Source organism: Bidens hawaiensis, unplaced genomic scaffold (genome assembly GCF_021521415.1).
Source record: "Bidens hawaiensis isolate Kalapana, Puna unplaced genomic scaffold, B.hawaiensis_p1.1 tig00025576_1, whole genome shotgun sequence".
Classification (NCBI taxonomy): Eukaryota; Viridiplantae; Streptophyta; class Magnoliopsida; order Asterales; family Asteraceae; genus Bidens; species Bidens hawaiensis.
The window spans coordinates 53,557-78,689 of record NW_027494087.1 but is presented as its reverse complement, the minus strand read 5'-3'; positions in this window follow the sequence as shown (position 1 = coordinate 78,689).

Below are 25,133 nucleotides of genomic sequence, written 5' to 3'. Positions count from 1 at the left end.
TTCTCTCGCCTTGGACCGAAATGATCTCGCCGGAAGGGGTGGTAATATGGACTATCTTATCATGGCATATAATCTCCGCTCGGTTCTCGGATAACCAGTCCATGCCGACAACGACATCGAAACTACTAAGCGTAAAAGGAATAAGGTCGATGTCAAAGACATGACCTGACAGTTTCAACTTACATCCCGCAAGTATATGAGTTGTTATTACAGTTTTACCGTTAGCTAATTCAACAGGAAACTTAGCGTCTAACGGGGTTGGAGTAAGGTCTAAAAGTTGGCTAAAAGCTTTTGACACAAAACTCCTATCAGCTTCAGTGTCAAACAAAATAGAAGCAAAACAATCGTTTACAGGGAACTTACCAGACACCACATGTGGATCATTGCGGGCTTGACCCGATCCAATCACAAACGCTCTTCCTTTGCCATTTCCTCCACCATTACTGCCACTTCCATTACCCCCATTGTTGTCATTCTGTTTCAGCTTGGGGCAATCCTTCCGGAAATGGCCTTCCTGTCCACATTCAAAACATCCCTTAGTTGTCATCGGTGGCTTAGGAGCACCCTTCGCCGCAAGGTCAACTCTACATTCCTTCGCCTGGTGACCTATCTTTCCGCATCTTTGACACTTGACACGGTCACACTGACCAACATGATGAAAGTTGCACCTGTTGCACTTTGGATATTTCCCAGCATATCCGCTCGAAACCTGCCCGCTACCGTTGTTGTTGTTGTTGTGATTCTGAGTGTTGAAACTCCGAGTAAATTCGGGCTTACGGTAGTGGTGTTGCGGTGGGAGGTTTGAGGATGAAGATCCGGTGTTGTCAAACTTTCTCTTCCCGCTGTTCGGGTTGCTGTTGTTGTTACTGTTGCTGACGTGGTCATTACTCGGGTTGTCACGGGCATTAACAGTCGAACCCCTCGGTGGTAACGCACCCTGGGTCACAGCCTGATCCGTCAGTTTGTGAGCCAAACGGATCGCTTGCTGGATCGTGGCTGGTTTGGAAGACGTCACCATACCCTGAATCTGTGGTGCTAACCCATCAATGTACATCTCTATCCTCTTGCTCGGCGGATCCACCATCCGCGGACACATCACAGCCACATATTAGTCTAAATAAAAATTCATGATTAAAACCATTGTATTCGCTACAAAGTATTCCCAATCAATCCTTAAAATCATAGAAAAATAATAGTTAGGATGGAGACAACCCCTCCATCTAAGTATCATCATCACTAGATGTCGTCATCTGAGGACACTTCCGAATGTGCCTCCTCCTCAGCCGGTTCTTCCTCCGGTTCTTCTTCGGGTTCCTCATTGGGATCTTCCTCGGGATCCTCCTCAGGCTCCTCTTCGGGATCTTCTTCAGGTTCTACTTCAGGCTCTGCCTCGGGCTCGACCTCAGGCTCTGCCTCAGGTTCTGCTGCGTTCTGAGCAAGTTGCATTTGTAGGATATCGCAACGTTCTAACGCTATCTCAGTTCGGGTCCTTGCTTCTTGGAGTTGCTCTCTCAAGTCTATCATTTCGGCTTGCATCTTCATCATAACCTTCATCTGTTGATCACTAGTCCCTTGCATATCTTTCATTGCCGCCGCCATGCGGGCAATCTCCTCCTTATTCTCGGTTTCGTCTTTTAACAATCTGGAAACGTTCTCTCTCGTGTAGCGCATGTAACCCACATCACGCTCCAAACAAGAAACAACAGCTGCGAGAACTCGCTCCACAGGTTCGGTTATGGGTGGTAGGGTGTTGGGGTAAGCAGGGTGGTTCGGGTGAGGCAATGGGGGAACTTCTTCACGGTAGACCATACGTCTGATCATGTTGGGGTACCAATCCCAGCTAACGTCGTTTTCATACATGCCTCCGGATAGGCGGTACCTCTTCGGTGCAGGAGCTTCGAGTTCCGGGACTACACGGGGTGGCGAGGCAGTAGGTAACTGCGGTTCCTTCCCGTGAGCATGCGTCATCGAATCGGATGATGATGAGGGTGGCGTCGACATTCCTACAGGTAAGCCGTGTATATGCGCGCGTATGAGTGAAAGAGGTAAAGAAATAAGATTTCAAGACTACACAAACCTATGCAGTGCGTATCATTATAACTAATGGGTCGTCGCGGTTATAGTCTAGTATGCATGCAGCTTCTAGTTCGCTATAACCAATGGCTCTGATACCAATCTGTCACACCCTCAAAATCCACTAACGGAGTTTTACCGTCAGAGGGTGTGAACTGGCAGGATCGGAATCATTAGTTATAATCAAACCAAAGGAAAACGTTTAAATGTAAATAAGTGCGGAAGCGTAAAACCTTAATTCAAAGGTTGCGTCACGCAGGACGACTTAAAACCAAATGTAACTGTTAAAATTTAGTTTGCAGAATAAAGATGTTTTCAATTAATGCATGCTCCTAAACCGCGCGCCCGCCTCGGCTACCTGAGAATAACATACTAAAAGTGTCAACACAAGGTTGGTGAGTTCACAAGTTAAATAAGATAAATCGTTTAGCGTTTTGCGTAACCTTGTTACGGCGTTTCAGTGTTGCGTAACCCCGTTACGACGTTTAAGTGTTGCGTAACCTCGTTACGAAGTTTAAGTGTTTTGCATTACCAGATAGTGTTATGTCAAATTATATATCGATAGGTAGCTAATCTATACAACAAGTATCGCTAAGTGGTTCGCGACCGAAGCTGACTGTTTATCAAGTGCCCGTCACCAGGTCAATCCAGACCATGGTAAGTGTTAGCCAAAATTACACCCACTCAACCTCCAGTTGAGCTTAACGTCGGGTGGGGTTTGTCAAACCCAGTAGTACTACTCAACAGTGACTCGCTATTCCAAATATTAACCGGTCCGATGTGTGGGACTTCAAATGTTACGTTTGCCGCTTAGCCTTTACAAGTGATATATAATTTATAACAAAATCTTAAATATGCGTTTATCTCAGAAAAATGCGTTTATCGGAGTATGTTATCTCCCCCAAGTGAAAAACGTTTGAAAACAGTTCAAAGAGCGGGGTAAGTGAAACTCACTGTTTGCGAAGAATATCCCGATCTAGATCACCAAGTGATGTGCGTCGTAGAAACTCTCTAGCGTTCTAAATAACAAAGAGATTTTCTAAGTATCGGTACGTTTAACGAGTCTCTAGACTCGGCACATAATACCTATGCACGTAACAGATTTCGTGTTTCGTTTGTGAATTGTGTGTGACTTAAACAAGTACAATTGTGATACGATACATGAGTGAGCAATTACTTTCGTGTCACGTACTAATAACATACTTTACCAGCAATTATCCCCGTAAGGGCATTTTGGTCAACAAACAAAGATTAACTAACCATTATTCCCCATAAGGGCAATTTGGTCACACACAACAATTAACTAGCAATTATTCCCGTAAGGGCATTTTGGTCAACAAACAAAGACTAACTAACCATTATTCCCCATAAGGGCAATTTGGTCAATTCATGGCAATCAACTAACAACTATTCCCCGCAAGGGTATTTTGGTCAAAATACAACAATTATATAAAAACTATCATATTTCATGCATTCCTACACAACTCAGCAGCTAGTTTCGTTATGACAGAAATTCTACTTGAAAGATTGCACTAGTTCACCGATCATAACGTCTCAATTAATCCACCAAAAATTTCCACAGAAGCATACATATCTTAGGTTTCCAGAACATATTTTATCTTATTTTTATCCCACATATTTTTCTTATAATGACCAAAACATTACAGCAAACTCATATCAGTCAGATTCATGCGCAACAGAATGTTATTTGCAATTCCCGTTAAACGAAAAATCCAATAAATGCAAGACCACTTGGGTTTGGTTCCTAACTCAATGAGTCAACTTCCAGAAGTGGAACCAACCCAATTGGTCTCGTAGTTCATGAGATATAACATTTACAACATAACCTAACAGCAGGTCTAACAGCTCAGCTTTGCACCACGTTTTTGTAAAATCATAAAAGTACACTTATACTTGTCCAAAAATTACAAACTTATACTTCATGAAAACTAGACTCAACCTAGTTTACTGCAGTACCCACAATCTCAACCAATTCTCACGTTTACACTTCGTTACAGTCACTTAAACATCGTATATACATTCTGTCCAGAATCTGTTCACATCAAAACTCAACATAATAACAATCTATGAACTATCATGCATCCATATAACCCTCTAGACACTATAACTACTATCCATGCATATCAATTACACCATACATACAAGATTAGGGTTTTATTTGCACTCACAATCAAGGACACAACAATTAACATGCAATACTATCAAAACTAGTTATCAAATCATCACTAATACACCATCAAATAAACAAGAATCATATGAACACCATGCATAGGAAAAAGTCGGACCTAGGGTTTGCAAGTTATACCTTCAAAACACCAATACAAGCAAGAGGAAGGTAGGAGATGATTAGAAACGGGTGTAGGATGCTTCAATTGTGAAAACCCAAGATTAAAACCAAGTGTTTGGTGTGTGTTTGTGAGCCGATCGCACGGAGGGGGGGGGTCTAGCTGCCGTCGGTTTTTGTGAGGGGAAGGAGAGGAGTTAGGGTTTGTGATAATGATATATTTATAGATATACAAGTTACACTCTAGTCCCTAATCTTTCAAGTGTTACATCTATAGCCTAAACTAGTTGGTTCTTGTTTCTTGTTTAACATTCCACATAACATAATCAAGTAACACACATATATCTAACACATAATTATCACATAATTATTGTTTTGACGTTTGTCGTTTATTTATCAATCGTTTGCGTCAACTCGTTTGCGTTTCGGTGCAAATCCCGAAAGACTACACATGTAGTAAGTGTTAAGCGTCATTTAAACCCTAGTTTAAATGTAATGAAGTGTGCGTTATAGATTCAATGATCTTAAAGTTTGAATTAACGGAGTTGAGTTAACGGGGTTAACCTGAAATTGACGATTGTCACATCATTCCCATGTTAAAGAATTTTCGACCCGGAAATTTGAGTCAAGTCGTGATGAGAGTCTGAAAGAGTAAAAAATTTTTCAGTTTGTCATAACTTTAAATTAGGAAAAGCATTATGTGTGAAAAACGGTAAGACAATGGCCATACCACAAACTACAAAAGAGTGTTTGACGGGCAAGCTCATATTTTTAGCCACATTGACAATAACCTCCAGTGTCTATATGATATGATTAACCACACAATACCTCACTATGTGTGATGAAAAGTTTGACAATAGCCACACTTTAAATTACGAAAAGCATTATGTGTGACAAACGGTAAGACAATAGCCACACTATAATCTACAAAGGAGTGTTTGAGTGGCAAGTAAACATTTTTAGCCACTTTTAATGTAATATCCAGTGTCTATATGATATAATTAGCCACTCTATTATTAAATTTAGGTGGCCATTTCTTTGCTATACCAAACGGTATAGGTCACAATGCAAGCTTAACACAACCCTGTTGGCCACATTAATATAAAATTCATGTGGCTGAAACATGAATTTATGTGGCTATATACGTGCGATGGTCACTCATAGTAAATTGTCATGTGGCCATTTTCTACCGTTTAGCCATACTTATTGAAGAGGCTTCTTGATGGCCAGCAACTAATGCCTGTACCCTTTAGCCACACTTATTACCACATAAGGCCACTAAAAACTGTGTGTGGCCATATCATACCCACGATGTCGCGACCTTTGGCCATATATGACCTGAACCAAATGTGTGTGGCTAGAGGCCTACGGCCACACTTTTTTAGTGTGGCTGAAGGTCAATTTTCACGTAGTGAATATAATATATTGTATGATGACATGATGATCAAATGGCCTAAATTAAAGATTGTCTAATGTTATGCAAATCAACGAAATACGGCGAGCATTATTTTCCTCAATAACCTAATTCAATCATGATATCAAAGCTATGAACAGAAAACCCTAGCGCCGTTTTTCTTCTTCTCGACTCTATTCTTCTTCCTTCGATCCACAACTGTGATATTTCCCTCTCTATTCTTTATTCTACACTGTTACACCTCAATGGAAGCCATGCACCCTACCCCCAACTGTTAATAATATTTGCAACTTCATCCCCCTCACCCTAGACCTTGAAAACGGTCAGTATACATCTTGGGTTGAATTGTTCACATCCATTGCACGGTTTTTTATGTACTAGACCACGTCATCCCATCTACACACTCATCCACATCCTCGACCACTACTACCACCGACAAAGAAAAGGAAAAAGACAAAGCTCCTGCTGGACTTGCCTCTTGGACTCGGTGGGATTTCGTGGTTAAGCTATGGATACATGACACTATCTCTCACAAGTTCCTGGTGAACGTGATCAAACCGAAAGCTACGACAAAAGATACATGGGGTGACATTGCCCATCTATTTAAGACAATCAAGCTTCTCAAGCCATTGCCTTGAAAACTCGCCTCACCGACACCAATCTGGAGTCGTTTCCCAACATCTCCTCATACTACCAAGAACTAAAGGTAATATCCAATAAGTTGGCTAATGTTGAAGCACCAATTTCTGATGTCGATTTAGTTTTATAGTTGGTTTCTGGTCTCACGAAAACTGAATATGATGCAATTGATATTTTATTAGTCAACCCGTTTTACCGCCTACATTTTCTCAGACAAGATCTAGACTCACACAATAAGAGACAAGGCATGTCAGGTGTTCTTCTAACTCAGTTGCGGGTACAACCCTACTCACCACCGTGAACAACCAGCCCCGTGAAAAGTTTAGCAGTAGATCTCCTTATTCGAGTTATGAAAACTGTGGGTCCTTTAATTAATCCCAACGTGATTGGGGTCATGGTTTCGCAGATGGAGTCGCGGATGATCTCATGGTTGAGGTCAATACATTTCTCCTGGCCATCCTACTCAAGGAACATACTACCTGATAGGAACTTAGGATCATAGATCTATAATCTAAGCTTCTTGAACACAAATCACAATCAATGAAATAGTAAACAACTAATCTAATCCTTTGAATTGATTATTATCACTTTAATTGAAATCATATGTGAATTACTTTAATTAGTCTATGAAATTAACAAGTTAATCAACAGAATTCATTTTAGCTAAATAATAGGTTTTATACGGAAGAAAAACTTTGTATTAACTATAGTTGAATGATTACAATCTATTGCTCCCCCTCAACCTTAGCTCATCATTCATACTGAATTTTCTAGTATGAAAGTACACGATTCAGGTGAGTATTGGGACGTGAAAAAGTGTTAATGAAGATTAGACTCTCATCTTCATTTTATACAAACTACTGATGAGCTAAACGTGATAGTGACAGCTAAAAAAAACAGTTATAAACTACCGATGAACTAAATACAAACAACTGTCAATAGAGAATCCTATACTAACTATTGATCTTTGTTCTAACAACTGATGTTTGAGTCATCAATAGTTTGTCTTTAGCAATTTGAATCGTCAATGGTTTGTGAACATCCGTTGAGTCTTCAGTTCTAATGTCAGCAGTTTGTATTGTTAGAAGTTTAGAGCAATAGAAAGCAAAACATCATAATGGAGATCAACTGATGTTTTTGGCCATCAGTTCTTTGTTAGGTTCAACAATCTCCCCGGAAATGATGATGCCAAAACTTTTTATTCCTTTTGCTCCATTGTCTTATTTTGATAGTCTTCTTTGGGTTGAGTCTTTGACAAACTTGAGAAACTCAATGCCTAAACTATCACCATCTTCCATCTCTAATGAAAGGTCTATCAACCTGTTCATAAGCTCTTCTCCCAATAAGGGTATATCTTGCAAATCAACCCTTTGTTTATTATCAGAATCAAATTCCAATGTTACAATGGAGTAATCATTCATTTTGCTCCATTTGATAACCTTAGGACTTAATTGTCTTTGAGCAGCAGCAGCAGAAGCAGTAGCCAATGTAAATAGAGAAGAAGGGTTCAGATTAATATCATGTTCAGATCCATCTTTACATCTCTGAATAGACCTTCAATGGCTTGTCGCTCTTCTTCTTATGACATTTGTCTTCTTCTGGCTTGTAGGGCATTTTATCTTGCAATGATGCTTCCTTGTGCAGAGCTTGGAATCAGAACAGTTGTTTTGACAGTTCTTTGTCTATTAAGGAGTTTGATTGTTGACAAAGCTTTTGGTTCAGGAAACTTACTTGTATTCTTTTTTCTCTCTTGTATAAGATCTCTATAAGCAACCCTTAGCTTGTCAATCCCCCCACCTAGCAGTCTCTTTTCTGGAATAAAAATTAGCCTCAACTAAATCAATCTTCATCTTTAGAATCTCCCTTTGTTTTTCTTTTGAGATCCTAGTTTTTACAGCATCCCAGTCAGGTTCAGAATGATCCTGACTAGGGTCTTGTTTGAGAAGTTTTTCAATCCTCCCACATTCGGTTTGCAACTCTTCATAGGTCCACCCTTTGAAATTATAGAGGGTGACTTTGTACTTGGCATGATATTTAGCTATATGAGTATCCTTCTTAGCTTCCATCAATAGCTTCTTGTCAGCTATTGGTCTTTCAGAGACAACAAGACTTCTTTCATAAGCTTGTTGCTTAAAATCTCTTTCCTTCAGAAGCACTTGTTGATATACTCTTACAGCTACTTCATCAGACATAATTTGTGCATCTTCAGCCAAAGCTCTTGCAGCTTCTTGTTCTTGATGAGAGATCAAATCATCAACATTCTTTGGATTGAATTTCTTTGCAAGAGAAGTAGGTGGCGTATCTTTCTCTTTAGGTAATATAAGTTTCCTCCGCTTCAAAATACTGTCAGAGCCCTTTGTTTGATTAGGCTTTGACTTCAAGGTTTCAAATACCTTTAGAATGGTAGTTGGTTCTTGTGTTACCTTGGGTACATCAACAGTCTCTGAAACTACTATTGGTTCTTGTGGAGCACCAGTAGTTTGGATTGCAACAACATCAATAGTTTTAGCAACTGTTGGTCTTGTATCAGTTGTTGGAGTAACAACTGCTTGATCATCAGTGGTTTGGGAAACTACTGGTCTTTTCTTGCATTTCCCCCTTTTCTTCCTCTTCTAGGAACTGTTTTTAATCTTTTTCTGCTTAAGGGGCAATTTTCATCTGGTTTTTCTCTCAATTGTTTGACCAATGCCCTTCCTTTGCTTCCCTTTCATTTTCAACATTTCCTTAAATTATTGAAGCCTCTTCAACATTTTTGTTTGCTGACTCATTAGGTTTCTGCTTGGCTGCCTTTCTTGAAGCTTCCAGGACATTCTCCCCCTTTTTGGGTCAGCAGCAGCCCGAGCTTGCTCTAGAAACCATGGTGCAGGAGGAGCAATTCATGTAAGTTCTGCCAATTGGTTCCTCTGATCCATCATTTGTTTTCTTAATTCATTTGCAAGAGTTTTTGATGAGTTTTTTTAGCATGGTGGTATCAGTATTGAATTTAGTTTGGAAGATATGAAATTGAGAAGTGATAAAGAATTTGAGCTCATAAATCTCTAGGTTAGAGGTGGTGATACCCTCTTGAGAGCTAGAGCTTTTAGTGGTTGGTGGCTGTTGAGTGACTAATTGTTGGATGTAGGATTGGAATTCACTCCGAATGGGGTCCAACAAATGGGTATTATTATAGCTTTGTTGGACATGAGGTTGAGTTGTGTTTTAAATAAGCTTTTTAAGTTCCATGACTTCAGAGTTTAACTTGTGAACTTGATCCATCAAATCCTGAATGATTTTAGCATCAACTAAATGAATAGTCTCATCTGTTGTCCTGTCATTACTAGTTTTACCTACATCAATAGTTTTATCTGAATAAAAATCAAAATTTGCATCTTGAAATTGATCAAATGCCCCATTTTCTTGGTACTAGGGAGTTCCTACTGGATCAGATATCAAGATATCAGCGGTTGTTGCCGGGATTGGAGTCTTAATTCCTAAACCACTGTCCAACTGTGAAACAGTTGTTTAAACAGTTGTAGTGGTTGATCCAAATCCCAAATCCAAATCACCTGTAGTGATAGAGATTGTACCCTCCTCTTGCTCTGGCTTAGTAATACTCGTCACAACATCAATAGATTTATTTGTGGTTTCCCTTCCAGGTTATGTGGTAAAGAAAGGACTGGGTTTAGCGATGTGTCCCATTTTGGTAATTACTTGAGAAACTTCTTCAATGGTTATGATATGATGTTCCAATGGGGGTGATAGAGAAGTAGCCCTAGGAAAGAGGCTTGGAGTTGGAGTGCAGATTAGCCCTTCAACTCTTTGATGTGGATCCCCTGTGCTTACAATAGTTTCCTTTTACGAGAAAGAATGAGGAGTTGGCTTAGGTGGAGGTGTGACTAGTTGTGAGGAAGTAACAACTATCAATTTTCTTAGTCGCTTTTATGTACCATTGGTGAGCCAGGCACCTCATCTTCCTAAATTACCTTATTGGGTTTCTTTGAGGATTTGGCTTTTGTAGATGTTTTGGAGGATTTCTTTTTGGTTTTAGGTGTGTGTTTCAAGATACCAGGATGAGTATCCTGATGACCTTGAGTAGTGGGTTCATCCTTTTGCTGTTGTCGGATGATCAACAGTTTGTTTAGGTTCCTCCTCATCAACCAAGGTTAAAGATTTGGAATATTTCATTCTCGCAAAGATCTCATTGTTGATCCTTTGACTTTGGATTGGTGATCCTTGGATCAAGTCAGGATTTGGTAAATTTTTCATAAGGTAAATAGATAAAAATTTCGAAAGAATTAAAAATGGTTTACCTTTTGGTGCAAACATTGCCTTTACATTTGAAACCAAATCATTAGTAATTGATTTTGAAAAGCAGTAATTTCCACCATTTAGAATGGAATATGCCAAATATTGAACATTCAGTGGCATTTCATTCCAACCAGTGCTTTTGCATGACATACACTAAAGCAATGTATGAAAAAGGAAGTTCATTAGAGATGGAAAATTTTTTTTGTAAAGTGTTGCCTTTTAAATAGAACCTACATATCCTCTCTCAGTGATTTTGGGCTTCAGTGTGGATTAGGGGTCTTCAAAAGAATCCGAATCCGAATACGTATCTAAATTATCCGGAAATTCGAATCCGAACTATGAAATTTCGTATATCCGAATCCTGGATATCTGGAACTTTAGATATCCGGAATTTTGGATATACAAATCCCGGATATCCGAAATTTCAGATTCGGATAGTAATTCTAAGGATTTATCCGAACTATCCGAAACTATTATAATTATATTTTTAATTATTTTTATATTAAGCTAAATATAAGATCTGTGATATGAACTGTCACCCCGACCAAAGGCGGAACATGTCGGGGCGGAACGTAATGATTGGACAGTAGCTCAAAAGGCACTAATTAAAGCGACAATAATTATTTAATTTCATTAACATTAAAACAAGTACACAAATTCAATATATAGAATAAATACATCATACTTTTTGGGTTTAGAATAAATATCCTTAGGTAAAAACTAATATCTTCAATATTGATCAACGTAAATTACTTGTACCTGTAGCATGTATGAAAATAGAGTTTGTCAACACGAATGTTGGTGAGAATACATAAGTTTTAGTTGATATATATACAGATAAAAACCACAATTCATATGTTAATGTTGAGCATCACAATTCCTATGAAAATGTAAACAACTAAATAGATGTGGACTCGTTCTTATTGATATAAAATCAATGTACTTGGGTAAATGTATGATCATACTAGATGAGAATAGATGAGGATAAGATACAAACCACCAAATATAAAATAAGCAATTAAGCACATAGAACATTATCATATAGCATGCAATAATCACACATAAACATATATTGAATTGTGTTATGAATAGATAAATAAATAATAATGAGTAATTTAAATAGGGTATACATGCCACCCCTAAATTTTAAAAGATGAAAAAGGGGGATATGTAAACTCACCTTAGAGAATAAGTAAATGAATAAATACGTTAAGATTGGTAGGAGAATAAGCGTCGCGCTCGAGGGGTAGCAAAGTCAAATCCTAACAAGTGTAATAACGGGAAAATACTACAAATTAACAAATGGACTAAGAGAGAAACGAGATATGAACGGGTATAGAGAGTGTAGGTTCCCAGCCGGATCTACACAGGAGTATCTCGTAACACGAGGGTGCGGAATCCCCACGTAATACGATACGAGTGTCAATCCAATTAGTACGTTGTATTGGTAAAACAAACACACTGGATAATACTGTAAACTTGATGTATTACTATTGCCAACCCGTGATACAGAAGATCACCAAAAACAACTCGTTTCACCAAAAAAACTTAACCTAAAACCCGAAGTTGAGGTTTAAATAGACCTCGACAACTTCGCCTACAAGCTAGGCGAAGTTGTCATAACTTCGCTTGGCCCCCAAGTTCGCTTATACATACCAGCGAACTTACATAATCAACAGTATTCGACACGTAACAAACAAACTAAACAATTACAGACACAGACAAAACACAAGATACTGAACTACTGACATCATGCACCAACAGACTTCCCCTTGGCAGTAGCTTCATATCTCTATCTTCATTCTCGTGTCATGTAATCCCAAAACTTTCATACCACTCGTCTTCAAGCATGGACGCCCTGCCTTACACAGACAGAGACCACCCTCTGGTACTTCTTGGCTTCATCCTTCCACGCAGGAATGTAGAATATCTTCTTATCGTTCAGTACCTGCAAATCAGCTTGAGACAAATTAACCAAGTGCATGGGATCATACACTCTGAGAATCTCATGTTCGTCCTCATCTTCTATAACAGCTTCAGCTGTCTGACAATCAACGTACCACCACTTGGGATTCTTTAACACGTCTTTGGGCATCATCTTCATCGGCACCTCTTTTAAACACCGAATCGGCTTATACTTCATCACCAACCAAGGCTTACCATCAGCCCTCATTCCCCGTTCCTTATCTTCAACCAACCTTCCTTTCTGAGGCTTTAGAAGTTCAAACTTTTTCTCCTTAATAGCTTCCTTCCATACTATCTTTCCAATTATTCTTGCAATATCATCATCACTCCTATTAATCAATCTCAAACGAGCCAAATCTTTCACCTCACACTCAGGCAAGGTGTTGAGCGATCTCAAAGCCTTCTTAAAATACTGAATTCCATCATAACGCTTAATCACAAACAACTTCAACTGTTCGTCATACAACCAGCAGATGATACCTTTCTTGGACTCAGCGTACTTCTTGATGTTGTAACACTTCTTAAACATTGTTGGAATTGCAGGATTCTTTTTCTTGAAGAACCACTAAGCACAGCCTTCTTTCCATCTCGGCTGTTCTTCCCACTCGAACTCATCTGACACATTTGCATCTTGGCTCACGTTCACCTTGTCAACATCTGGAATATCATGTTCTACACCATCATCCACAATCTCCCCTTCTTCTAACTCACTATCAATCTCAATTTGTTCTCCTATCTTTTCAATCTCATCAATTGTTAACACATCATCTCCTAACTCATAATCATTACCCAACGCTTCCTCATCATCTACAACTACCACATTCTCACCACCCGTACCGCCTGACTGACTAGCAGACTCCCCCTGAGATGTGGAAGTCCCAAGAGTTTGTTCAGTTCTTGGCAACTCACCACCTGCATCTTCCGATGCATTAGGATCATCGTCTCTGTCTTGCCTCTTTTTGGTTCTCAACTCATCACCCTTGCAGCTCGTCTTCCCCTGAGATGCTAAGAATTATTGTAGAGCATGAAATAGTTTACCGTGTTCAACAAGGAGGGACGATTGTAACTGATTCTCTGCCACAAGTCTCTGGATAGCTTGAGTTTGGATGAGATTGATTCTTGACTGTTCAGCAACTACCCGTTCAAGGGCCGCTATCCTCTCAGAATCAGACAAAGTAACATCAAAATCAAAACGCATGTGAGAAATATCCTGTGCATACGGTGGAGGAATTCCCAACCTAGCTGGTATATCCGATGTAGACTGAATAGTGACCGTGGGTGGTATCGAAACAGACAATCCCGCAGTAGCAACTACCGTTGACTCAACAAACCGTGCAACAACCTCTGATGGAGTAAGAGACGGAGGTGGTAAAGAGACAATCTCTGGAGCGGTAAACTGAAACGTGGTTGGAGGAGTACCAAAAGATGACGACGTGGTCACCAAGGGAACACTTCAGGTTATTGGCGCTGTGATAGTTGAAGAAGCAGGAACCATAGTCATACCTGATAACGAGGGTGGAGAAAAATGAACAACCCTCGAACTCGCACCAACTCTTGAACTTTCACCAACCCGTGCCTTCTTTGATCTTCGTACCAAACGATACAAATCCTCCTCAAAATCTGATTCACTGTCATCTGAGTCTTTCTTTCTCTTGCCATGAATCCGTTCTTGTCTGGCAAGGATTTGTTGTGCTTCAATGATATCGTCAGTGGATGAATCAGAGTCAGTTCTCTCAGAGTCCGCCACAGATGTAGCGACCATGGACACATTCACACCAGACGCCTCAGCTACTGAAGCTTGAACCTCAGCAACTGGATCAATTCGTTCCATGTCAAAGAGCCATTGTTATAGCTGGATCAATTCCTATAGCTCTCTAGCAGTTTTGTATTTCTTGAATGTATGAAGAATCTCATGTGGAAGAGACATTGTTATAGCTGCATGAGCTTTACTCTCTGCCTCATACATTTTCTTTTCGTCCTCTTCCATCTTACTGTACTTCTTAATCTGTTCACGACCTTCAAACATGGATGTTGGTGGAATGTACCCGTCTTGAATGCAAGCCCACATCTTAGCATCTTGATACTTCACATACTGTTCAAACCGATCTTTCCATGCAACGAAATCGGTACCCTTAAGCAGTTTTGGAGCTTTAGTTGCTGAACCGGCTTCAACCTCCATCTTTACCAGTTTTGTGATGTTTATTGAAGTCATAGTTGAAAGAAACAAGACTCAGACCCTTTTTTTTTAAATAACCTTCTGTGAACAGTGAGCAAATAGCGAAGTTGATATAACTTCGCTTGAAACTTAAGTTCGCTGAACAACTTCGCTAGCCTGACAACTTCGCCAATCACTTAACTTCTCAGCTAATCAACTTTGCCAAACCTATATCTTCGCTTAAACCCTATGTTTTTTGGCGGCAACTTCTCTTGACGAACAATGAGGTTTTGCAGGATTTGTTAGGTTGATTGCGATGGACGCGAGGGTGTTTCGAGGGAGTATTTGATGGGGGAAGATGGGCAAAAGACAAAAAAAAGGTATTTCAACGTAAACTCGTTCCGGAATGGTCAAACGGAACGATCTTAACACCCGTGTGATAATCCCGAACCACACAATCACGAGCAAACGCTCTGATACCAATTGTAGGTTCCCAGCCGGATCTACACAGGAGTATCTCGTAACACGAGGGTGCAGAATCCCCACGTAATACGATACGAGTTTCAATACAATTAGTACGTTGAATTGGTAAAACAAACACACTGGATAATACTGTAAACTTGATGTATTACTATTGCCAACCCGTGATACAGAAGATCACCAAAAACAACTCGTTTCACCAAAAAAACTTAACCTAAAACCCGAAGTTGAGGTTTAAATAGACCTCGACAACTTCGCCTACAAGCTAGGCGAAGTTGTCATAACTTCGCTTGGCCCCCAAGTTCGCTTATACATACCAGCGAACTTACATAATCAACAGTATTCGACACGTAACAAACAAACTAAACAATTACAGACACAGACAAAACACAAGATACTGAACTACTGACATCATGCACCAACAGACTTCCCCTTGGCAGTAGCTTCATATCTCTATCTTCATTCTCGTGTCATGTAATCCCAAAACTTTCATACCACTCGTCTTCAAGCATGGACGCCCTGCCTTACACAGACAGAGACCACCCTCTGGTACTTCTTGGCTTCATCCTTCCACGCAGGAATGTAGAATATCTTCTTATCGTTCAGTACCTGCAAATCAGCTTGAGACAAATTAACCAAGTGCATGGGATCATACACTCTGAGAATCTCATGTTCGTCCTCATCTTCTATAACAGCTTCAGCTGTCTGACAATCAACGTACCACCACTTGGGATTCTTTAACACGTCTTTGGGCATCATCTTCATCGGCACCTCTTTTAAACACCGAATCGGCTTATACTTCATCACCAACCAAGGCTTACCATCAGCCCTCATTCCCCGTTCCTTATCTTCAACCAACCTTCCTTTCTGAGGCTTTAGAAGTTCAAACTTTTTCTCCTTAATAGCTTCCTTCCATACTATCTTTCCAATTATTCTTGCAATATCATCATCACTCCTATTAATCAATCTCAAACGAGCCAAATCTTTCACCTCACACTCAGGCAAGGTGTTGAGCGATCTCAAAGCCTTCTTAAAATACTGAATTCCATCATAACGCTTAATCACAAACAACTTCAACTGTTCGTCATACAACCAGCAGATGATACCTTTCTTGGACTCAGCGTACTTCTTGATGTTGTAACACTTCTTAAACATTGTTGGAATTGCAGGATTCTTTTTCTTGAAGAACCACTAAGCACAGCCTTCTTTCCATCTCGGCTGTTCTTCCCACTCGAACTCATCTGACACATTTGCATCTTGGCTCACGTTCACCTTGTCAACATCTGGAATATCATGTTCTACACCATCATCCACAATCTCCCCTTCTTCTAACTCACTATCAATCTCAATTTGTTCTCCTATCTTTTCAATCTCATCAATTGTTAACACATCATCTCCTAACTCATAATCATTACCCAACGCTTCCTCATCATCTACAACTACCACATTCTCACCACCCGTACCGCCTGACTGACTAGCAGACTCCCCCTGAGATGTGGAAGTCCCAAGAGTTTGTTCAGTTCTTGGCAACTCACCACCTGCATCTTCCGATGCATTAGGATCATCGTCTCTGTCTTGCCTCTTTTTGGTTCTCAACTCATCACCCTTGCAGCTCGTCTTCCCCTGAGATGCTAAGAATTATTGTAGAGCATCAAATAGTTTACCGTGTTCAACAAGGAGGGACGATTGTAACTGATTCTCTGCCACAAGTCTCTGGATAGCTTGAGTTTGGATGAGATTGATTCTTGACTGTTCAGCAACTACCCGTTCAAGGGCCGCTATCCTCTCAGAATCAGACAAAGTAACATCAAAATCAAAACGCATGTGAGAAATATCCTGTGCATACGGTGGAGGAATTCCCAACCTAGCTGGTATATCCGATGTAGACTGAATAGTGACCGTGGGTGGTATCGAAACAGACAATCCCGCAGTAGCAACTACCGTTGACTCAACAAACCGTGCAACAACCTCTGATGGAGTAAGAGACGGAGGTGGTAAAGAGACAATCTCTGGAGCGGTAAACTGAAACGTGGTTGGAGGAGTACCAAAAGATGACGACGTGGTCACCAAGGGAACACTTCAGGTTATTGGCGCTGTGATAGTTGAAGAAGCAGGAACCATAGTCATACCTGATAACGAGGGTGGAGAAAAATGAACAACCCTCGAACTCGCACCAACTCTTGAACTTTCACCAACCCGTGCCTTCTTTGATCTTCGTACCAAACGATACAAATCCTCCTCAAAATCTGATTCACTGTCATCTGAGTCTTTCTTTCTCTTGCCATGAATCCGTTCTTGTCTGGCAAGGATTTGTTGTGCTTCAATGATATCGTCAGTGGATGAATCAGAGTCAGTTCTCTCAGAGTCCGCCACAGATGTAGCGACCATGGACACATTCACACCAGACGCCTCAGCTACTGAAGCTTGAACCTCAGCAACTGGATCAATTCGTTCCATGTCAAAGAGCCATTGTTATAGCTGGATCAATTCCTATAGCTCTCTAGCAGTTTTGTATTTCTTGAATGTATGAAGAATCTCATGTGGAAGAGACATTGTTATAGCTGCATGAGCTTTACTCTCTGCCTCATACATTTTCTTTTCGTCCTCTTCCATCTTACTGTACTTCTTAATCTGTTCACGACCTTCAAACATGGATGTTGGTGGAATGTACCCGTCTTGAATGCAAGCCCACATCTTAGCATCTTGATACTTCACATACTGTTCAAACCGATCTTTCCATGCAACGAAATCGGTACCCTTAAGCAGTTTTGGAGCTTTAGTTGCTGAACCGGCTTCAACCTCCATCTTTACCAGTTTTGTGATGTTTATTGAAGTCATAGTTGAAAGAAACAAGACTCAGACCCTTTTTTTTTAAATAACCTTCTGTGAACAGTGAGCAAATAGCGAAGTTGATATAACTTCGCTTGAAACTTAAGTTCGCTGAACAACTTCGCTAGCCTGACAACTTCGCCAATCACTTAACTTCTCAGCTAATCAACTTTGCCAAACCTATATCTTCGCTTAAACCCTATGTTTTTTGGCGGCAACTTCTCTTGACGAACAATGAGGTTTTGCAGGATTTGTTAGGTTGATTGCGATGGACGCGAGGGTGTTTCGAGGGAGTATTTGATGGGGGAAGATGGGCAAAAGACAAAAAAAAGGTATTTCAACGTAAACTCGTTCCGGAATGGTCAAACGGAACGATCTTAACACCCGTGTGATAATCCCGAACCACACAATCACGAGCAAACGCTCTGATACCAATTGTAGGTTCCCAGCCGGATCTACACAGGAGTATCTCGTAACACGAGGGTGCAGAATCCCCACGTAATACGATACGAGTTTCAATACAATTAGTACGTTGAATTGGTAAAACAAACACACTGGATAATACTGTAAACTTGATGTATTACTATTGCCAACCCGTGATACAGAAGATCACCAAAAACAACTCGTTTCACCAAAAAAACTTAACCTAAAACCCGAAGTTGAGGTTTAAATAGACCTCGACAACTTCGCCTACAAGCTAGGCGAAGTTGTCATAACTTCGCTTGGCCCCCAAGTTCGCTTATACATACCAGCGAACTTACATAATCAACAGTATTCGACACGTAACAAACAAACTAAACAATTACAGACACAGACAAAACACAAGATACTGAACTACTGACATCATGCACCAACAGAGAGTATAGCATATTTTATTTAAAGTTTATGATTAATAAAGATTACTTATAAATTAATATTGTATAAAATATAATTGTTTATAAAATATTTGTACTTATATTATTAAAGTGGTAACAATATATATTTATAAAAATATCATTTGTTTATAAATTACTTAGCCAAATTATTATGTAAAATAATATTATATATCTTAATTTACGTATTCTAAATAAACAAAATCTTTTTAAATATTTATTACAAAAACCCTTATAAACTTTAATAACTTTTAAACATATATATATATATATATTTATATATACATAGATATCTATGTATAGAACAAGGTTTAAATAAGAAGTAGGTTTTTCCTAAAAAGTGTAGAAAGTGTGTTTTCATCATTAGATCCAATAAAACGCGCCGCACAATAAACACACCGCAACTAAAGTAAAACACACCGCACAATAAACACATTTCCCTATCTACCGTCAGATCAACAAATCTAATGCACCAGATTACTTTTTACACTTCTTAGACACACTCATTTTCTTATTTTAACCTCACCCTCTATGTGTGTGTGTATATATATACATCTAGTTATAACCGAGATTCGAAAAACGAGTTAATATGTTGGTTTTAATAAAATATAAATTATTTATCATTTATTAAGGTTTAAAACCATTAGAATTGATTAGTTCAAACAAATACCAAAAATAAAGGCAAAAATTGGGGTGGCAGGGGGTTGAACTCGCGATCTCTGCCCCCATAGCTCAAGTGTTTAACCAGCTGGGCTGACCAGCACTTGCAAACAGATCTGATTTTCATTAATTAAATACACTATCAGTTCATAACAGATTTGATTAAACAAACCTTAGAAATCAAATTGATCCAATCCGTTATACTGGATCAAATTAACCATAGGGTTAACGAAGACCAAAGAATCGCGATTAAAACCGTGTAATCAATTACCTCAAACAAGGATCAGACGAGGGTGAACGAGATCAAAACAGGGCTAGCTCAAGGTGTGTAATAATGAACTACTGAATAAACAAATTAATCTAATTATATATAGGGGCTAGGTTCATGACAATAAGAGTAGTGTGTGGTACGAGTTAATTGAATTAATATTGTGTATTTATAGGGTAATTTGATCATGCTAGCCGTGTTTTTGTGAAACGAAGATTATGGTGTCAATTAGTTATCATTTACTTCAAATAACCGGGGATTGTTTTCCGCGTTCAGTCAACAAACGAGTAGATTATTTCAATCTCGAGATTATAGGCTTAGATGACGGATTCAAATCAAGGGGGGGGGGGAGGCTATGGCCGACGGGATGAAGAGGGAGGGGGAAAATTTTGGGTAATTTGCCTATAGGTCCTTGGATTTTATGGTTGGGTGCATAAAAGGGTATAATGTTAGTTAAGGGTGAATTTTGCACATAAATCATAGGTAAATCAATAAAAGAAAAAAAATACATATATTTAAACGGCGCGAGAATTTATTTAACATTGAACATTCGAATAATTAATGAGATAAAAGAGATTAAAAAAATCATAATAATAAATGTGTCGGGTTTTGGATTTGAAAAATAACGAATGTTACATGAACCCTCCAGTTACCTCACAAATTTCACGCCGCTTACAAACCTCTACTCCTCACTCCTTCTCGCCGCTTCTACTTTGCCTCACCGTCGTTCGTCGGAAGCTCTGAGTCTCTGACCATTTATTGTTAGCCTCTCTTTCGCTCTTCATCCTGTCCAGCGCTCGAATAATCTCCGGTTATAACTTCAAAGTACACATCCAGCCTCCAACGCTCATCCGTCTGACGGTGTTCGAGTTTCTGATGGTGGTGGTTCAAGTGTCCAGATAAAGTATTTGTTATTTTTTTTACTTTAATTTGTTTATAACACATTCACGTTATGTTTTAGATTTTCAATACGTTATCTTGTAAATTATAATGTTAGACTTGTTAATTTATAAGCCTTTTGTTTTAGATCTGATACATGTTATTCTCTTTTTCTTGTTTTTTTTAAAGATTTTCGGATATCCATTTCACTATCCGAACGGATATCTGAAATTTCGGATATCCGATTTTGAACATCCCTAGTGTATATGCAACAATTTTAGTAAGAAAATCATCATCATTCAACTCCAAATGTTGCTAAAGGAGTGAAGATGATACAAATACCTCTATGGTTCCCACCTTCGATTTGATAAACAAAGGTGTTTTATTGTCCTCTTCATATTGAATTGAAGCATGCTTCCAGAAGTCATTAAGGATTTGAGGATATATGCCATGATTAATTGTGAGAAGGTTAAAGTAAATACTACCGGTGAGTACCCTGACCGTGTTATCATATTCTGGCTAGGTGGTACTTCTGGTGAGATATGGTAACAGGTTATGTGGGTATTTGAATTGCAGGTTTCTAGGGTTTTGTGCCGTGATTGTGGTAGGTATGAAAGAAGATGAAGATGAACGACAAGTGAAATGAAAATTTTATTGGAGAAGACGGAGAGTAATGTAGGTAAAAGATTTCTTTAGGGTTAAGCAAGATGATTATGGAAGGTTATCCTTTGATTGGTGTAATACTAGGCGGCTGAAGCAAGTGGGTGATGAAAAGTTACCGTTAAAACAACTGTTTTATATTGAACCAACGGTTATATCCACAAAAAAACTGTTGGTTAAATAAAACAACTGTTATTTGTCATTGATAAGTAGTTTTAAAAGAAAACCGATCAGTCTTTTTGAAAATACTGATTTTAATAGTAGTTTGGATAAACAATTGTATTGAAACAATTGTTCTTCGTTGTTTCTCTCAACAGCAGTTTAGAAAAACAGTACTTTTGAAATCATTGATCAATTTGTTGATCAGTGGTTTTGAAAACAACAGTTTTCCATTGCTTATACATCAAGGATATACAAACAGTATTTTGAAAACATTCTCATTATCAAAAATCAGTTGTAAACAACTGTTTTAACTTTGTAAAAAATGATTATTCAAAGTTAACATTCCTACCTGGAAATCAATTTTTGAAAAGCTGTTGAATCAAATGCTTTGGTAAACACATCATCCAACTGATTTTCAGATGAAACATGTTCAATTGATATCAAACCTTTTTCATACCAATCCTTTATGAAGTGATGTCTGATCTCAACGTGTTTTGTCTTGGAATGCTGAACTGGATTTTTTATGATGTTCAAAGCAGCTTCACTATCCAATTTTAATTGTATTTTCAAATATGAGATTCCACAATCTAGCAATTGGTTTTGTAGCCAAAGTAGTTGTGCTATGCAACTTGCAGAAGCAATATACTTAACTTCAACAGTTGCGTTTGAAACAGTTGTTTGTTTCTTGCTCAACCAAGATACCAAATGCATCTCCAAAGAACTGACATCCTCCAGATATTGATTTTCTTGTCATTTGACAACCTGCATAATCACTCTCTGCAAAACCAACAAGTTGGGTCTTTGTGCTGGATGAATACAAGATTCCTACGGTGGGTTCACCTTTAAGGTATCTAAATAACCTTTTGACAACACTTAAGTGAGGTTCCCTTGGTGAAGTTTGATATCTTGCACACACACACAAGTTGCATACATGATATCAGGTCTAGATGAAGTTAGATACATTAAGGATCAAATCATGCATCTATACAAGGTCTGATCAACATATTCACCAATTTCATTAGGTGTTAATGGATCAATTTTACTCATTTGTGTGGAATTTGCTTTTCAATTAGTCATTTTAAACTTATTAAGGAGATTTTTAACATATTTTGATTAATGTAGAAAAATTCATTTTTTAGTTTGTTTAACTTGCAAACCCAAAAAGTATTGTAACTCACCCATGTTACTCATTTCAAATTCAGACTTCATGAGTTTTGTGAATTCATCACATAACTTTGGATTTGTGGATCCAAATATGATGTCATCTACTTAAATCTGAACAAGAAGTAAGTCCTTTTATTTTCTTCTAAGAAACAAAGTTTGTCAATTTGTCCTCTTTGAAAATGATTTAAAATTGGAAAAGAGGAAAGTCTATCATACCAGGCTCTTGGAGCTTTGAGTCCATAGAGTACTTTCTTTAGCTTGTAGACATAGTCTGGATTGAAAACATCTTCAATCCCTAGTGGTTTTTCAACATACAACTCTTCTTGAATGTCACCATAAAAGAAAGCTCCTTTAACATCCATTTGAAAGACTTTGATGTTGTGAGCGGATGAAAAACTTAGAAACAATCTGATTGCTTCAAGTCTTGCAACAGGTGCAAAGGTTTCTTCATAATAAATTCCTTCTTCTTGAAGATATCCTTGAACTGCTAACCTTGCCTTATTTTTTATAGTAATCCCTCTTTCATCAGTCGTGTTTCTAAATAACCATTTTGTACCAATAGGAGTAACATTTTCTAGGCATGGAGTTCCTCTTGCATGGCTTATACCTAACTACTGCCTCTTAAAGAAAGTTGATACTTGGTTGGTTCTGGTTGAGATAGAAAACTAGCAAAAAAACAAACATTTGCATGTTGACTTTTGGTAAGGATACCATGGTGTAAGTCACCAATGATCTGTTCTTGAGGATGAGCTGGGTGAAACACATAAGGTATAATGGCCCTTATAGAGTTTGATGAAGAAGTTGGTGAAACTGCTGATGTGTAATAAGCTGTTAATGGTGGGGGTATTGGTTGTAAACAGTTGGTTTGAGAAACAACTGATGGACTTCCAATATTGAAGCGAGAAAGTCCATTTTGAGAAGCAGTTGTTAAATCATCAGTAGTTTCATACCTTGATATCATTGATCAGCAGATTGTACTTGATCAGTAGTTTCACTTCCTTGATCAGCTTATTGTACTTGATCAGTAGTTCTGGTGAAAATGTTGTTGTTTTCTATGTTTGAATCTTCAAAGAGATATAACCTATCAGAAAGAATACTATCATCATTAGTTTCATAATTCTTATGTTCAAACTTTAAGATGTCAAGATTAAACAACTCAGCAGGATTATTAGGAATTTTTAAATCAGACATTTCATTAAATTTGACATTTAATGTTACTTCTATAGTCTTTGCTCTAGAGTTAAAAACTCTATAAGCTTTAGAAGATGAGGAATAGCCTAGAAAATAACCACAATCTATCTTGGTTGCAAATCTTGAAATTGAGTCTTTTAGATTTAAAATAAAACATAGGCAACCAAAGGCGTTGAAAAAGAAAATTAATGTTTTAATTTTGTAAAGAATTTCATAGGCTATTTTGAATATATCCTGCAATGATGACTTCTTCAGCCCAAATATATAAAGGTAGCCCGGAATAAGCAAGCATGGATCTAGCAGCTTCAATCAATGCCTTGTTCTTCCTTTCTACTACTCCATCTTTCTGTGGCTACCTTGGAATGCTGAATTGCCTGACAATGCCTTTTGAGACACAAAAAGTACCTAACACTTCATTTTTTAATTCACTTCCATTGTCACTTCTTAGGATTTTGACTGCTAGATCAAATTGTTTCTCCATGTGAACAATGAAGTTCTTGATCGTTTATGATGTTTCATCCTTTGAGTGCAAGAAGAATGTCCAAGTGAATCTTGAGTAATCATCTACAATCACAAAAAAAATATATTTTCTTTCAAAGATTTAGTATTCTAACTTGTCCAAAAAGGTCAATGTGTAAGAGATCAAAACAATCAGTAGTTTTAGATTCTTCTATAGATTTATATGAGACATAGTGTTGTTTCCCTTTTAAACAAGCAACACCCAGTTTTTGTCACATGCATATTCTTTGACAGGTAGGCCTCTAACCATCTGTTTCTTGATTTTTTAATTAGTTGTAAATTAACATAACCTAATCTCATGTACCACAAATCTGTTTCTTTGGTTGATGCTCTACTAAGAAAGAATGTTGCATTAGGAATATTTTTATCCTTATGCATGCCCACCGCATAGACATTGCCACTCCTATTTGCAGTTAATAAGATGTTCTCTGCAATCAGTTTTTCAATTTTCATCACACAATTTGAATTGACAAATTTGCATGTTTTCTTAGTAAAGAAAGCACCATATCCCCTATCACACATATGTGATACACGCAACAAACTGAATTTCAGATTATCAATTAAATTGACAGTTTCAAAAGTCAACTTACCAGCTTCTACTTTACCTGAGC